At 41.6% G+C, this 14,458-nt stretch overlaps 2 long non-coding RNA genes across 3 annotated transcripts; both read left to right on the top strand.

Annotated features, from left to right (window-relative positions):
• The first annotated feature begins 932 nt into the window (after positions 1-932).
• On the top strand, positions 933-6,120 carry LOC139817517 (uncharacterized). Of its 2 annotated transcripts, none has more exons than XR_011733248.1 (4): positions 933-1,130; positions 2,875-3,058; positions 5,480-5,629; positions 5,752-6,120. It is a non-coding gene; the product is annotated as an uncharacterized lncRNA (long non-coding RNA). The 2 variants fall into 2 exon arrangements; XR_011733249.1 differs by lacking the exon at positions 5,752-6,120 and adding an exon at positions 5,704-5,714.
• Positions 6,121-10,063: 3,943 nt separating this feature from the next.
• On the top strand, positions 10,064-11,437 carry LOC139818075 (uncharacterized). Its single transcript, XR_011733376.1, has 2 exons — positions 10,064-10,719; positions 10,824-11,437. It is a non-coding gene; the product is annotated as an uncharacterized lncRNA (long non-coding RNA).
• The last annotated feature ends 3,021 nt before the right edge of the window (positions 11,438-14,458 follow it).

Below are 14,458 nucleotides of genomic sequence, written 5' to 3'. Positions count from 1 at the left end.
TTCATTATTTGTTTTATCCAATACTGTAGAATTAAGAAGGAAAATTTTACCGGGTTTAGGAATTGAGGCCGGGAATTGAGGAAGGAATAGAAGAAGAAGAATGGAAAGAACACTTTATGAAGTTGTTGGGAGGAGTAGAGAGGAGGGTAAGGATGGGGAAAGAAGGTGTGAGGGAGGAAAAGGAAGGAGAAGAGGAAGAGGAGATAAGCCTGGAAGAAATGAGGAGTGTGATAAAAAAGTTAAAAGATGGAAAGGCAATGGGAAGGGATGGGATTCCAGGTGAGGTGTGGAAGCGAGGGGGGAAGTTGGAGTTGGAGAATTGGACATGGAAATATATCAACAGGATATGGAAGGGGGGAGGATGGCCAGAAAACTGGGAGGGAATAATCGCGCCTATCGTTAAGAAAGGGGAAGGAAAAAGGGCGGAGGAGTATAGAGGGGTGACAATAATGTCGTTTTTATATAAGGTGTGTACGGCGATTTTGGCGGAAAGGTTGAGAGAGGAGATAGAAGGAAAAGGAATAGTGCCACAAAATCAGACAGCTTTCAGAAGGGGGATGGAAACTATAGACAATATATTTGTGTTGAATTACTTGGTGAACAGAAGGATAGAAAAGAAGGGGGAAAAACTGATAGCGTGTTTTGTGGACCTGAAGGCGGCGTTTGACTCGGTGGATAGAGGAATACTGATAAAGTCAATGAGAGAAAGGGGAATAAGGGAAGGGCTGGTGAGGAGAACGAGGAGAAAGAGCTAAAAGAATAATCCAATCTGAGCTCAGAAAACTTCCAACAGTTGCAAAATAAACGTTTTGTTGAACGCGGCCACTCTCGCGCTCGCGGTTTTTGCGGCAAATAGAAAGAGAACTGAGAAGAACATCGCCATTTGAACTTTGCCTCTGCTCGTGTCGTATCGGTCAAGCTTTTGTTGTATCAGTCAAGCTCTTGTTGTATCAGCTCGTATTGTAGTAATTTTGCTCGTGTTGTATTAATTTTGCTCGTGGTGTAGTAATTTTGCTCGTGCTCTCTTCATATCCTAAACTATGTAACTTAATATCCTACAGAAGTTGATAGGAAGTAACATCTTTTTCTTGCCGTACACTTTTTTTCCTGGTTCTTGAATCGTTACCGGTGTAAGTACAACGCAATAAAAAAAATATTTGCTGTATGGGCCTGAGCATAAAGATTGTCATAACCGTTTCCGACGAAATCGCGAAGTCGGCGTCTTAAGTCAACGCACAAGAATTGACATAAACGTATGTCGCATCAAAGTCACGTGCAACGCGATGGAAATGGACATACGTATGGACATACGCTAACTTCCGACTCTGACTTACGTTTGCGATTTCGTCGGAAAAAATACAATAATCTTTGTGCTCAGACCGTGTTGTGGGTCGTCTACAATACACGGAGTAAGCGTGGAGTAAGGAGTAAGAGTAGGCAGGAGTAAGCATTAAAAGCGTCGTCTACAATGGCAGCAGGAGTATGCAGTAAGACGTAAGCAGTAAGCTATTTTGACCAACCACAGTCGATTATTCTTGAATTGTAAATATATTATAATTAGTCAATAACTTACTGCTTACGTCTTACTGTATACTCCTGCTGCCATTGTAGACGACGCGCGACGCTTAAGGTGATCCTAAAGCCGTGATCCTAACCGGTTTTTTTCAGTTTTTTTCTTAGCACTAATCTTTTAATTGGCTTTATAGAAATGCAAAATTCTTGTCTAGAATTAAAGTACGCATCAAAATCTAGGTCATGGTGGTCGAATTTATATCGAAAACGAAAAAAAATTAATATTTTTTGTTATATGTGACGACCACCACATATAAATTCGACCACCATGACCTAGATTTTGATGCGTACTTTAATTCTAGACAAAAATTTAGCATTTCTATAAAACCAATTAAAAGATTAGTGCTAAGAAAAAAACTGAAAAAAACCGGTTAGGATCACGGCTTTAGAATCACCTTAATAGTCTGATTGAATCACCTTAATGCCCGATCTACAATAGCTGTAGTAAGCTGTAGTAAGCAGTAGTAAGCCTCAAGATGTAAGAAACTGACCAATCACAGTCGATTATTCTCCTCACATTCGCCTGTAATTGGTCAATTTCTTACGGCTTGAGGCTTACTACAGCTTACTACAGCTATTGTAGATCGGGCATAATAGTCACTTACGCCGAGCGTAAGTGTAAGAGTAAAAGTAGGAGTAAGAAATAAAATTAATTTATTTCGCTTACGCCCTTACGTCAGCTCTCTTAAACCGAAAATAGCCCTCTTACGCCTACTCTTACTTCTTAATCCACGCTTACTCCGTGTATTGTAGATGACGCTTAGCTTAGACTTTGTAGGTGTGCAAGTGTGAAACAGTAGACTACAAAGACTACAAAACCTCATCTTGCAAATGGACTTTAATATATACTTAGCTTTTGTTAATAATGTACATAAATAGTTTCTCTAATTTATTCTTTGTATATATCCATTAAGAAGAAAAAAATCGTCAATTTATTTTGACAAATTTAATTCCATTTTGATATTGCATTTATTTATATATAATCTATAAACAAAATGTGTAAAAATGATAAATTTTTTTCAAAGATTTTATTATTTAAAATTTTTAAATATATTTGAGATAAAGTTAATAAAACTTTATTTGATGTAACAAATTACCTATTACTTTTTACAGTAAAACGTATAAGTTCTCGCATTGTTATTTATTTGTCAACAAGACATTAATAAAATATAACAAATTAAAATTGAATAATATAAATTTCTCCAATTGAATAATAAAGTTAACAAATAAAAATAAATGTATAATTTTTTCCCATAATGTATTGTCATTAAAACTTTTATCAATTTTGTGAACATTTTACAGGAAAAAGATGTGAGAAGTTGCAGACCTATAGACCTGTCTCTGTGTGAGTTGGTAGAAGTGGCTAAGACTTGTTCTACAATATATTGCATGTTGCTGTCGGATGTCGGAATGAAAGAATTTCTGTTTTGAAAAGGAGTTTTTCTCATATATATATAATATTTAAATATAAAGCCATTTTGAAGCTGTAAGTTTTTGTGTCAATCTCTTTTAATGTATGTGTGTATGTGTGTTTATACATATCAGTACATATATCTGTACCACAGGAGTAAAGGATCATATGTCCACTTTGTCAAAATTGAATTAATACTTTTTCCAATATGCCATGAGCTTAAATTGTGATATAGTAAAAGGTTTTATGTCTATTACAACTAGTTTTTAAAATACAACGCCTAAAAGAAGTTATATTGAACATTTTTATAGTGCCTAATTTTTGAACCAAGAACAGCGTGTTATTGGCAGTTGTACTATTAAACATGTCAATTAATAAATTAACCTGCTACTTTTATTTTATATCTAAAAAACATATATCATTTCTCTATTTAAAACTTTAAATCTTGTTTTCTTAGAATCTATAATAATGAGGATACAATTCTTTACCTCTAAGATACAAGTATATATATACATATATATATATTTGCACACCTAGAACATGTTTACAAAGCAAGTTATAATTCAGCTATTATATAATATGCAATCAAAAATTTTCTTCTGCTTATGATTATGATTAAAATCTTAAGTATGAGTCTCTTTTAATGCTTAAACTATAATTTCTATATATATATATATATATATATATATATATATATATATATATATATATATATATATAAATTACATATTACATATATATGTTACGGGCAAAGTCAGCATGGTGTGCAGTGTCGGCATTGCCCGGGCAATGTCAGCATTGCACAACGCGACTGGGCAAAGTAGTTTATTAGCGGACATTGCCCGGTTTGATGTGGGCAAAGTTAACACTGCCCATCCAGCGATGGCAATGTCAGCAACGATTATCACATTACGGACTTTGCTCGGTTCCAAGTGGGCAATGTCGACAATGCTAAATCTCCGTGGGCTAAGCTGCGCTAAATGTATGGTTCAGTTTAGCTACCTCAGCACAGAAATCGATGCAATTAGGCTTAATCGACGCGTTTTTGCACGAAACGAACGAATCTGGCAGAAAAAAGTGTCGCTCTGCCCCGCGACGCGAGATATTAATCATTAAAGTTGACAGGAATCAGGTTATGATTCCTGTCATACCGACGACATGTAGCAACACTGAACGTGCCCTGCGGCCATATGCGCATGCTCAGTGGTCGCACGCGCATGTAAAACTGCGCCAATTTTAAATGAATCAATCGTGCAGAATAACCAAGCATCTCGATTCAAGCAATTAGGTCTCACGCTGGGAGTTTTTTTAGTTTAATTATGCGTGGAAAGCACACACACACACACACACACGGGGGAATGCGAGGGGGGGGCCTTCGGCACCCCTCCATGCATGTGCTTTATAATTTCGCTTTACAACTTAGCATGTACTTTATGTTGTAAAGCGAGGTCCACGCTGCCTACCGACGGGGTGGGTGCGGGGGAGGGGGGGAAGCCGAAGGCCCCCCCTCGCACCCTCCCGTGTGTGTGTGTGTGCTTCCCACGCATAATTAAACTAATGAAACTCCCAGCGTGAGACCTAACTGCTTGAACCGAGATGCTTGGTTATTCTGCACGATTGATTCATTTAAAATTGGCGCAGTTTTACATACGCGTGCGATTACTGAACATGCGCATATGGCAGCAGGGCACGTTCAGTGTTGCTACATGTCGTCGGTTCAACTTTGACGATTAATATCTCGCGTCGCGGGGCAGAGCGACACTTTTTTCTGTCAGATTCGTTCGTTTCATGCAAAAACGCGTCGATTAAGCCTAATTGCATCGATTTCTGTGCTGAGGTAGCTAAACTGAAGAATTACCCTTATTTAGCGCAGCTTAGCCCACGGAGATTTAGCATTGTTGACATTGCCCACTTGGAACCGAGCAAAGTCCGCAATGTGATAATCGTTGCTGACATTGCCATCGCTGGATGGGCAGTGTTAACTTTGCCCACATCAAACCGGGCAATGTCCGCTAATAAACTACTTTGCCCAGTCGCGTTGTGCAATGCTGACATTGCCCGGGCAATGCCGACACTGCACACCATGCTGACTTTGCCCGTAACATATACATATATACACATATCTATATATAGAAATTACATATTATATAATAACTCAATTATAACTTGCCTTGTAAATTATACTTTTTTAATTAGCGCGGACCACACACACACACACACACACACACACACACAGGTCAAACACAAAGCTGTTATGCCATAACTTTTCTTTTTCTTTTCTTTATTGTATTTCATGGAATATTATATTGTTTAATAAAGGACACGAATATCTTCGTGGTCGATTACATAAATCTGTTATTTTTTTTTTCCATTTTTATAGATACATTTTTTAGTTTTTAACATCTCAGTTATCTAATTTCACTTTTTTAAAAGTCTATTATACTATTGCATGAAAAAATTTTTTATACTAATTATTGCATTATTTCTTATTAATAGAAAACTCTTACAATAAACACGGAAACATGCATGTGCGGAACATTGATGTGACGAAGTTACCAAAATTGGTTTTACGTAAAATTAATCGACAGCTGAAGACAAATGGACGGCAGCATTACAAAAGCTGAAGACTTGAAACTCAAATACGAGGTAATCTTCTCACCATTTAGTAGTACACAGTACTGCCGTAAATTGTAAAATTAAAGTTATTTTTTTTCGCACAGAGACATATAAGCAATATTAAAAATTTTATTTCCGTTTTCTCTTCACAGATGAAGCAATATATGAGGTGCCAGGTGACGATTATAGATATTGGTATTCGGATGACAGTAATGCCTGTGAAGAACTTCCATTCCACATTGTAAATTGGGATCTTCAAAACAGTCAGAATGTATCAACAGAGAAGTCTACCGAAGATATCTGCACGCTGTGTACTACAAATGCGCGAACACATATTTTTGTACCCTGTGGTCATCTCGCCTGTTGCATTGAATGTATCGAACGTTTGGAACATAAGTGATGTCCGATATGCAATACTACTTATGAAACTTGTCTTATAGTTAGAAAACCGTAAGAAGCTGTCTGCTTCTGAAATGTCTTAGCATACACAAATTTCAGATATTTTAAATTTAGTGAAATTACGTAGCACGCATTATTGAGTTTTCCTTAAATCACTTTCTTGATTATTACTTGTGACGTGACATTTGTCGCGTCCTCCGTCCAGGCGGTAGCTCGGACGAGGGGAAGGTCAGGGATGGCGCCTCGACTCGAGTCGAGGAAGGGCCGTCTGCGTTAACTAACCTTTTTCGCCAAGCTCCGTAGAAATGACAGGTAGTGCCGGAGCGGGGGATAACCGACTACATGTAACGACGAGAGTCGCGACGAGGGAAGGACGGGCGTTCGGAGGACGTACGGCGGAGTGGTCGGCCGACGGGCGGGCTACCGGGGCCTGCCGCTGGAGAAGCGCCGGAAATGTCTCGCACAGCATGACACGGCCCCGCCGCAGCATAATCACGGGTGCACCACCGCGACTGCAGCGCGGGTGGACGACCTGCACACTTCACCCGACGGCGCCCAGAGGGCCGAGCGGCGCCGCCACGGCCTGGCCAGCCGGGCGGGCAACGCGAGGGGCCCAAGCACACTCAGCAGCCAAATCAAACGGGCCGCGGGAAAATGGTGGAAATCGTCTGCAACGTCGCGAACAGGGCGACACACACGACCAATCGGCGGAGCGGAAGAACCGCGAGCTTGAGGGCGCGCGTGCGGGGGCCCGGCGTGGTCCCGCTGAACCGACCACTCCTCACTGTCGATTCAGCCGCTGACGAGGAGTCACCCCAGGACGAGCGCCCCGACGCCGCCAAGCAGCAGCGAGCAGCCAGAACTGTAAGATCTCCACTCCGGTGCTACCAAGTAATTGAGGGCTCGATCTCGGTCGCGACCCGGCGCAACTAAACGTCTATATCGATTCGAATACCGTGTAAATCGGCCTGATCGCTTATTGCATTTAGATACCGGCTCCCGTCGTAGTGGATGCCGGTTAGCTTATCGCGGCTATTTGCCGGGACCGCGGGCGCGTGGCCGGCCGAGATCGTAGCCAGGAATATTTAGGAAAACCCTCCTCGAAGCTCGTGTGATCGACAGTCAATTCGCGGTTATTGTGGCGTGTATTTTGTGAATCGTGGACGGAAGCGTGCCGCGGGCGGTGCGCTTCGGCGGATATTGTATTTAGCGTTGCGTATTCGTGAGTATTGGTGCTTGCCGTGCGAGGAAGCATACTGTGCGCGTCGCGGGAGATCGCATCGGGCATATTGCATTGCATTACGAGCGTCACAGATATTTTGCATCGCGTGCGCGGGCAAGTATCGTCGTGCTTGCTCGAGAGGGAGTCTCGCGGGCGCACTATTGCATAGCGTTACGTACTTGCGAGTTTGCGTTTCGCCTTCGGGCATTATGTCGTGCGTATGAGAATCGTTGTGTATTCGAGATCTGGGGATTAAGGCGGAGGCAGATTGACGATATCGCGTGGTCGCGCTTATATGAATCGAAATTACCGAGCTCGCTTGAGAGCTTCGCGAGTACCGCGCGGCACGCCTCGTTCGAGAAGAGAGTCTCGCGCACGTGAACATCACGCGCTCCGTGCGTGCTTGAACCGTCAATTCGACTACCGCGTTGCTACCGACCATTTGAGCGATATCTGGCCTTAGTTTCCCGCTATGATTTACTTGTCTCCCTTGTGAAATATATTTAGTTTCTATTGTTCATCATCGAGCTTTATTTGTGTGTCGATTGCGTTACGCTCTCTCTCCACCTCCACCTCTATAACGCGGAACTGCGCCCTGAGCTTGCGTTGAGGCCGTAAGAACGGACATTGTCGAGACGTGGTGCGCGTCTCTAATCGCACCTGGCGCCCAATCGAAAGGTATCGATAAAGATCCTGGATACAAAAGTTACGGTAAGGAATTTGACATTGTTAGCCTCCTAGAGTCTGGTCACTAGACGACTAATTTGCAGCTGCGCCCCTTCGGCCAGCGAGACCGAGGGAAATCGGGTTGCATACTAGTACATAGTTCTTGTAAAGAAAAAGTCGAATATCCGAGAACGTCAAATATTTTTCAATTTTACAAATTCAGTCTTTGTATTTATAATTAAATTTAGTCTTTGTACATATAAATATAAAGTAATTTCCTAAATATTAATGGTATTACTTTTTGAAAAAGGCCAAAGTTTTAATATTCTTGATTCAATTATACATATATTAAAGTGTAGAATCAGTTTATACAATAAAAAATATAAGTTTCCAAATTTTTTTTACGTATCTTCAATTTTTTGAGACATGCAGATAGGAAACTTGTAAAATACATGGCCCTTCTTCTTCTGCAATAGCTTGAAAAAATTATACTCTTAAATAGTGCGAAGCAGGTCAAACACAAAAGCTTACTTATGCCATAACTTTTCTTTTTCTTTTCTTTAATATATTTTATAGAATATTAAAATTGTTTAATAAAGAACACACGCAAATACGTTTGTGTGGTCGACTACATAATTTTATTTTTTTATTTTTATAGATATTTCCATTTTTTAATTTTTTACAACTTAATTTTTAAATTCCACTTTTCTTTCAAGTTTATTATGCTATTGCATTAGACAAAATTTTGTATACTAATTGTTGCATTATTTCTTACTTATAGAAAACTCTTACAATGAACATGGAAACATACCTGAGCGGAGTATTGATATGACGAAGTTTCCAAAATTGGTTTTACCTAGAATTGATCAACAGCTGCAGACAAATGGACGAATATATTCAAATATATTCAAATAAAAATTATCGATTATTTGTTTATTAAATGATAAAGATATATGTTTTTTTTAATAAATAACAATGATCTGTTGCCGATAAGCCTGAAAAAAAAATTTATATATATTTTTCAGCATGGATAAATAAAAGATGGAAATTAAAAAATCGAAAAAAAATAGATCCCGTCATTTTCTCATTATAAATTTAGGCTTAAAAGTTGTGGAATCGATGATAGCTTTTTACAAAAAATTTTGGAGAAAATCGATCAGTACGTGTTTTTTGTAAATTAACAATTTGTGTCAAAAATTTGAAAATCTTATAAAAATACAGTTTAAAAAATTTTTTTGATATTTTTTATCAAAAGTGTTTAAAAAGAAAAATTTTGAAAAAAAACGTCCCATTTGGCCCATTTTTCGTAAAATTATGAGCGTTTAAAAAAAAGTAACGTAATTTTTCAAAAATCGATATTTTGAAAACGGTTCGACAAAAAAATTTGAAAAAAATCATGGAGGCCTCTTTTAACCAATACTATAACATAAAAATTTTTCAAAAAAATCGGAGTTGCAAAAGCCAAATGGTGTCCAATTTGGCGTGGAACGCCCCATATATATATGTATACGTAAAATATATATGTAAATATATATTTTTGTCGGGCGCTGGTGGTGACCGCAGGTCTCGGCGAATCGTTAGTGAGGGTGATTCGTGGCACTTAGCGCGCATAGAATTTTTTCACAATATTTTAAATTGGCGAACAACAGAAAATTGCCTTTAATAAGTAAATGAAAACTGCAATGGGATGAGTATGCGGACTCAGAAGTAAACTATCTCGTGCCGGATCGGAAGTGTCTCCAAGTGCGTAAAGTCGCGATCTTTATACAAAATTAAGGAGGCGGGATTATTTTTTAATATGATTTGATTGGTGGAGTTCTCTTCCGATCGTAACGTAACTTTCGGTTTTTCGCCTATCCCTTGACGAGCTAGACATAATTATCCATTTTTACGATTGTCCATTGGCGAGTTTTGTCGTAAGGCCCACCCCCACCGTCTTATTTTGGGGGTCTAAGTTATCGATTCTTCCAGTGAGGCTGCCTTCCCATGCGGCGTAAGATGCGTACGCCAGCGTACACGTAACTTACGCCAAACCACGTCAGCCAATCAAATCATCTCAGCTATCATACGCAAATCTGTCTAGTTATTTTACACGTTTCACGCTATTGCCGATATGCCAAATCCAATTTCTCGCGTAACTGATGAAGTGACGTATGTGTGTGTGTGTTTGCGGACAATCGCGCCGAGAGTAACATTCGTGACCAGACGGATTGGACGGATATAAAGAAATGGATGAAATTCGGGTAAGTCAACAAATTCTTCTAACAAATTCTATATAAAGTTTCTAAAAATAATCCATTCAATGCTTAGAAGTATTCGGTAATCACTTGCCAGTATGACAAAATAATTTCAAGGTTATGCTCGATAATTATGGTATTATTCTGTCATTTGCATGTTTGGGCTAGTTTTAGCAATCTGCTGTGGCATATACATCTTGACTTATATATTTCCTTTTTTTTAATTTAGCACAAATGTGGATACTGCGGGTGGTTGTTTAGGTTTACCACAAACTTCACTGATCACGAATGCTTAAAAAATTACATCGAAGAAGTAGACCGCATCAACATTGACGAAAACTACGTCGTAACAATAGGTATGATTGCTGTATATAACTCTTTATGTATATTTTATTCTATTAAATGAATTAATTAGTTTAATTATTTAACAGTCAAAAATAATCCAACGGTTGTTGGCAAAGAAAATTTAAACGAGCTATTGATCGAAGCAGTTAGAAGCAAGCGTGGGCTTTACGACTTCCGTCATGTACCTGCTTCAGAGAGAACTATATTGCGTAAAAATGCATTATGGATGGAAGTTTCAAATATACTACGAGGTATATTTTACACATGTAGAAAGCCTTTTCTTTTATTTTATTGTATATAATGCTTTAAAATGTAAATGAGTAGAATGAACTTTAAAATCAAATTATTTATTAAGGATCCCTTAGTCCAGAAAAAGCTAAGGCTCGATGGAAATATTTACGAGATAATTACATAAAAGCCCGCAAGAAGGTTCGAGCGTACATACCCAGCGGATCGGCAGCTACTGTTGCTAATACCAATTGTAAGTCAAGGTTTCAATATTACGAGATTATGAGATTCCTTGACGATTCATTGGAAACACGGCCGTAAGTTCTTACTTTTTAATATTTACATAACTATCATTCTTATTTAGTCAAAAATAAAAGAAAGTTTGTCACAGGTGTGACCCATTCATTAATATATGTATTTCAGGACAGTGAGTTCGTTGACAGTTGCCAATGAAAGTGAAGTAGTAACTTCACTTGACACACAAAACGAGCAACACGAGAGTGATGTCATAGCTGGGTCTTCGACGACACTTCAGATTTCAACTTCAGCTATCAACAAGTCTCCACAAACACATGCATCCCCCTATGTTCCTTCACGAACCCCGACACCTACAAATACTTCTCCACGTGCGCTCGATTCCATCGACGTCCTTTTACAAACCCCGACACCAACGAAAGACTTTCCATTGACATCAACTACAAACAGAGTGCCTACACGACCACGAACCACAGGATCGAAACGTTTGTTCATTTATATTATCATCTTTCAGTTTTTTTAATTACCGCGCAAATAACATTTTAATATCTTTGTAGAATCAGTACAAAACTCCATCGACGTTTATGAGCCGCCTGTTGTAAAAAGTATGAGTTTTTTTTACTTAAGTTCCTTACATAGTGTTGCGTGCGTGACGCCCGGTATGCTTCGAGTCCGAGCTGAAGCGTGCGACGAGCCGTCTTTTCGGAAATATCCTTGGCAACGAGCTTGTGGATTTGTTAATTTACTGATTTATTGATTTCATAAGAAACAGCTGTAGATTTTGTCTCGAGCTGCTGGACCGTGCGGACGTGGTCCATGCTCCTCTCTGTATCGCGAGCCTTTAATAAACATTAAGTTTGTTCTCCTTATACCGCAGTGTCTCCTTTATTTCCGCGAGCGTCGGGAGTGCGAGCGAGTGAGTGACTGTGAGTGATCGAGCGACGCGGCGAGCGCAACATTTTGGGGGCTCGTCCGGGATCGAAAGGACGAGCTGCGCTTGTAAGACGAGATGGCCTCGACCGCTCCCACGAGGAAACGGCTCAGGATAGCGACTCCACAGTCGGACGCTGCGGAGATGACGGCGGAAGTCGTCACACTTTAGGCAGTGATACGGGAGATCCGCGAGATGCGCGAGGAACACGCACGAAGGGAGCGCGAATACGCGGAGAGGTTCCGCCGCCAGGAGGAGGAGCTACATCGTCTCCGTGGGACGAACTCCAGCGATATCCCACAGCTAAGTCCCTCAATTAATAGAGTGCCTGGAGACTCGAGAGCGCGAAACGCGAGCGGCGCGGAAACATGGGGCGCGCACGCGTGGGAGACAGCCGCGGTCGCGAGCGGCGCGGCGCGAGTGACGGGCGCGGGTGAAGACGCGTTCGGAGACGGAATTCCTCGCGGTATTAAACTAAAGCCCGATACGTACGACGGGACGGCGCCTTTACGCGAGTTTCTTTCGCAATTCACGCTTATTGCCGTTGCGAATAAATGGAGCGAGACAGAAAAAGCGGTCGTATTGGCGTCAAGCTTGCGGGGGAAAGCGCGTTCATTGCTTGATTCGTTCGCCGATGGAATCGAGTCTCTCTCTTACGCGGAATTAAAGGCAAAGTTAGAACTGCGTTTCGGTGAAAGTGAGCTCGCACAAAACTTTTATCTGCAATTTACTAACCGGAGACAGCGCCCGGGCGAGGATTTCGCAGCGTTGGGCGCGGACTTAAAGAGATTATCGCAGAAAGCGTATCCCGAATGCTCACATAAAGTTCGCGATAAGATTGCGAGCTCTCAATTAGTCGCCGCGTTGACCGACGGTTTTGTGAAGCGTACCCTTCAAGTCGAAGGAGTAACGTCACTTAGAATAGCGATTGAGCGTTCGAAGACGCTCAAATTTGTAAACCAGAATTGTTTTTTGGAAAAAAGAAACACTACGCCGGGAGAGCCTCGTTCCGGCCAAAATGAACGCCGAAAAACAAAGGAGTGTTGGGGATGTGGGGCAACTGGGCACTTCCGTTCGGAGTGTCCCGCGCAGAAACAGGAAAACTAGCTTCTGTCGGGTTGATCGGGGCTGGCTCGACAGGCGAAGCCCGGGCTCCGGTTTACGCGCGCGGCAGAGCTAATGTTATGCGCCGACTCGGAGGCGTGGGCGCGGACCCGCGCAGACGTTGTTGTGTTAATAGATTTTTAGATAATAAATCTTGTATTCTTAGAATTGTTCGATTTTGCTGCGTTTTTAAATGTTTTATTGCAGAAATTAACATTAAACGGAAAAGGTATGGCGACAGAGGAATTACAGTTTTCTCCTGGGGAACCTTTCTGGACTGCCTCTCTCACGGTTTTTGACCGTGGTTTTCCCGTGAGACTTAGGGCGAATGCCGAGGCAGGGGACAGACAGCTCTTAGAGCGATGGGTCCACGGAAGATTTCCCCCTCTGGTCCCGAAAAAAGAAGACCCAAGCGCGCAAGACTCAGGAGGAAAGAAGAGCACCGGCGGCGGAAGGCAGGGGTCAAGCGGAGTCTTCGTCATGGAGCCTGGCCAGCTCTATGAGAAGAAGAAGCTCCGGAGTGCGGTTGGGACCAAGCAGAGGACGGCGCCCGGTAACCTGTGGCGGCAGCCCGGGGTAGGGCAGGAGGCCGTCCCGGTACCCTGGAATCGCATGATTGAAGAGGACCTGTTGTGGAAGTTGGGATGGACGGGGCTCGGTAACTCGGTGCAGCAGCACGAGGAAAGCAGGAAACCGTCCAGTCAGCGGCTTCCCTAGTTGCAGCAAGCTGCCTCCCTGATTGTCGGGACGACAATCTGAAGAAGGGGGGCAGTGTTGCGTGCGTGCCGCCCGGTATGCTTCGAGTCCGAGCTGAAGCGTGCGACGAGCCGTCTTTTCGGAAATGTCTTTGGCAACGAGCTTGTTGATTTGTTAATTTATTGATTTATTGATTTCATAAGAAACAGCTGTAGATTTTGTCTCGAGCTGCTGGACCGTGCGGACGTGGTCCACGCTCCTCTCTGTATCGCGAGCCTTTAATAAACATTAAGTTTGTTCTCCTTATACCGCAGTGTCTCCTTTATTTCCGCGAGCGTCGGGAGTGCGAGCGAGTGAGTGACTGTGAGTGATCGAGCGACACGGCGAGCGCAACAATATTAATGTGTGTCATAAAGAAACATTTTCAGTGTCAAAATGTACGTTGACATATTTGCGTTCGTGTTTTAGAAAAAAAAATAATGCTGCCTTGCAAGAAGCTTTGATAGAAGCCATAAGAGGCGGAAATGAGCCAGCAACACAACCGATTGATCCGCTGGACGGATTTCTTATCCGCTTGGAAGAAGGGATGCGAAAACTGCCATATCGAAACAGAGCCAGACTAGAAATACAGTTTTTGACATTGCTAGGTGAAATGGAAGATCGTTGCTTTAATCAAGATTCCGACGATCGAGATCAACGTAACTGTTCAAAAGGCACGTTTGAAAATGTTCGATAGGTCGCGCTCATTCCACATCATCATCAAACCAACACCTTTG

Source organism: Temnothorax longispinosus, chromosome 8, assembly GCF_030848805.1.
Source record: "Temnothorax longispinosus isolate EJ_2023e chromosome 8, Tlon_JGU_v1, whole genome shotgun sequence".
NCBI classification, from domain to species: domain Eukaryota; kingdom Metazoa; phylum Arthropoda; class Insecta; order Hymenoptera; family Formicidae; genus Temnothorax; species Temnothorax longispinosus.
The sequence above is the reverse complement of the archived record's forward strand: the minus strand, read 5'-3'. Positions and strand labels throughout refer to the sequence as shown.